This window comes from Arachis hypogaea, chromosome 13, assembly GCF_003086295.3.
Source record: "Arachis hypogaea cultivar Tifrunner chromosome 13, arahy.Tifrunner.gnm2.J5K5, whole genome shotgun sequence".
Lineage (NCBI taxonomy): Eukaryota > Viridiplantae > Streptophyta > Magnoliopsida > Fabales > Fabaceae > Arachis > Arachis hypogaea.
In genome coordinates this window covers 26793992-26797349 of record NC_092048.1, presented here as the reverse complement: position 1 = coordinate 26797349, position 3358 = coordinate 26793992, and the positions used below count along the sequence as shown (strand labels likewise).

The window sequence follows — 3358 nt, the reverse complement described above, 5'->3', positions numbered from 1 at the left end:
AGGTGGAGGCAATTGCTTTCCCTTTCCTCTTTCTTGAGGTTTCTCTGGCCTTAGGTGCCATTGATGGTTATGGAAAAACAAAAAGCAATGCTTTTACCACATCAAACTTAAAATGTTTGCTCGTCCTCAAGCAAAAGAAGAAAGAAAATAGTAGAAGAAGAAGAAAATGGAGGAAATGGAGGGAGAGAGTGTATTCGGCCAAGGGGGAGAAGTGGTGGTTGTAATGTGTGAAAATGGAGTAGTGTTGAGGGGTTTATATAGGGGTGGGGTGGAGGGTAGGTTTTGGCCATTAGGGTTGGGTTTGGGAGGGAAATGATTTTGAATTTTGGAGGTAGGTGGGGTTTATGGGGAAGAGTGGATGGATGTGAGTGGTTAAGGGTATTTAGGGAAAAGGTATGGAGGTGATTGGTGAAGGATATTCGGGAAAGAGAGTTATGAAAATGTGTGAAGAGGAGAGAAAAGGAGGTGGGGTAGGTGGGGATCCTGTGGAGTCCACAAATCCAGAGGGGTCAAGGACTTAACATCCCTGCTCCATTTAGGCATGTAAAATGCCCTTAGAATGCATGTCTGGCGTTAAAACGCCAGCTTGCTGCTTGTTTCTGGCATTTAACGCCAATTCCATGCTCTGTTCTGGCGTTAAACACCAGTCTGGTGCTTGTTTCTGGCATTTAATGCTAGCTTGATGCTTCTTCTTGGCGTTAAACGCCAGTTTGATGCTTCTTACTGGTGTTTAAACGCTAGTAAGTTCTTCTTCCAGGGTGAGCTGTTTTTAATGCTGTTTTTCATTCTATTTTTTATTCTTCAGTAGTTTTTGTGACTTCACATGATCATCAACCTAAAAAAAACATAAAATAACAATAGAAAATAAATAGATATAATTAAATAACATTAGGTTGCCCCTAACAAGCGCTTCTTTAAAGTCAATAGCTTGACAGTGAGCTCTCATGGAGCCTCACAGATGTTCAGAGCATTGTTAGGACCTCCCAACACCAAACTTAGAGTTTGACTGTGGGGCTTTGGTTGACTCTGCAGTGAGAAAAGCTTTTCATGCTTCCTCTCCATGGTTACAGAAGGAGATCCTTGAGTTTTAAACACAAGGTTGTCCTCATTTAGTTGAAGGACCAACTCTCCTCTGTCCACATCAATCACAGCTTTTACTGTGGCTAGGAAGGGTCTTCCAAGGATGATGGATTCATCCTCATCCTTCCTAGTGTCTAGGATTATGAAATCAGCAGGGATGTAAAGGCCTTCAACCTTTACTAACAAGTCCTCTACTAATCCATAAGCCTGTTTCATTGATTTGTCTGCCATCTCTAATGAGATTCTTGCAGCTTGTACCTCATAGATTCCCATTTTCTCCATTACAGAGAGTGGCATGAGGTTTATCTCTGATCCAAGATCACACAGAACCTTCTCAAAGGTCATGGTGCCTATGGTACAAGGTATGAAGAACTTTTCGGGATCCGATTTCTTCTGAGGCAATGTCTGCCTTATCAATGCACTGAGTTCATTGGAGAACAAGGGGGGTTCATCCTCCCAAGTATCATTACCAAATAAACTGGCATTCAACTTCATGATGGCTCCTAGATATTTAGCAACCTGCTCTTCACTGATGTCTTCATCCTCTTCAGAGGAAGAATAGTCATCAGAGCTCATGAATGGTAAAAAGAGGTTCAATGGAATCTCTATGGTCTCTAGTTGAGCCTCAGATTCCTTTGGTTCCTCAAAGGGAAACTCCTTATTGGTCAATGAACGTCCCAGGAGGTCTTCCTCACTAGGATTCACGTCCTTCTCCTCCTCTCTGGGTTCGGCCACACCAAGTAAGGTAATGGCCTTGCACTCTCTTTTTGGATTCTCTTCTGTATTGCTTGGGAGAGTACTAGGAGGAGTTTCAGTGACTCTTTTACTCAGCTGACCCACTTGTGCCTCCAAATTTATAATGGAGGACCTTGTTTCATTCATGAAACTTAGAGTGGCCTTAGATAGATCAGAGACTATATTTGCTAAGCTAGATAGACTCTGCTCAGAATTCTCTGTCTGCTGTTGAGTGGATGATGGAAAAGGCTTGCTATTGCTAAACCTGTTTCTTCCACCATTATTAAAGCCTTATTGAGGCTTTTGTTGATCCTTCCATGAGAAATTTGGATGATTTCTCCATGAGGGATTATAGGTGTTTTCATAGGGTTCACCCATGTAATTCACCTCTACTATTGCAGGGTTCTCTAGATCATAAGCTTCTTCTTCAGAAGATGCCTCTTTAGTACTGTTGGATGCAGCTTGCAATCCATTCAGACTCTGAGAAATTATATTGACTTGCTGAGTCAATATTTTGTTCTGAGCCAATATGGCATTCAGAGTATCAATTTTAAGAACTCCCTTCCTCTGAGGCGTCCCATTACTCACATGATTCCTTTCAAAAGTGTACATGAACTGGTTATTTGCAACCATGTCAATGAGTTCCTAAGCTTCTGCAGGCATTTTCTTTAGGTGAATGGATCCACCTGCAGAATGGTCCAATGACATCTTAGATAATTCAGACAGACCATCATAGAATATATCCAAGATGGTCCATTCTGAAAGCATGTCAAAAGGATACTTTTTGGTCAGTTGCTTGTATCTCTCCCAAGCTTCATAGAGGAATTCACCTTCTTTCTGTTTGAAAGTTTGAACATCCACTCTAAGCTTGCTAAGCTTTTGAGGAGGAAAGAACTTGGCTAAGAAAGTCGTGACCAGCTTGTCCCAAGAGTTCAGGCTATCTTTAGGTTGAGAGTCCAACCATACTCTAGCTCTGTCTCTTACAGCAAATGGGAAAAGCATAAGCCTGTAGACCTCGGGATGAACCCCATTGGTCTTAACAGTATCACAGATTTGCAAGAATTCAGTTAAGAACTGAAAAGGATCTTCTAATGGAAGTCCATGAAACTTGCAATTCTGTTGCATCAGAGAAACTAATTGAGGCTTTAGCTCAAAATTATTTGCTCCAATGGCAGGGATTGAGATGCTTCTTCCATGGAAGTTGGAATTTGGTGCAGTAAAGTCACCAAGCATCTTCCTTGCATCTCCACCATTATTATTATTTTCGGCCATGTCTCCTTCTTTTTTGAAAATTTCTGTCAGATTTTCTCTAGAGAGTTGTGCTTTAGCTTCCCTTAGCTTCCTCTTCAAAGTCCTTTCAGGTTCAGGATCAGTTTCAACAAGAATGTTCTTATCCTTGTTCCTGCTCATATGAAAAAGAAGAGAATAGAAAAGAAAATATGGAATCCTCTATGTCACAGTATAGAGATTCCTTATGTGAGTATAAGAAGAGAAAAAAAGAAGAAGGAAAAGATAAAAATTTGAACACAGAGGATAAGAGTGG

The 3358-nt window shown here is 41.1% G+C and overlaps 1 non-coding gene across 1 annotated transcript; it reads left to right on the top strand.

Moving 5' to 3' along the window:
- Positions 1–2577: 2577 nt before the first annotated feature.
- Positions 2578–2685, top strand: LOC112738597 (small nucleolar RNA R71). The gene has a single exon (XR_003169548.1). It is a non-coding gene; the product is annotated as a small nucleolar RNA R71 (small nucleolar RNA).
- Positions 2686–3358: the final 673 nt, after the last annotated feature.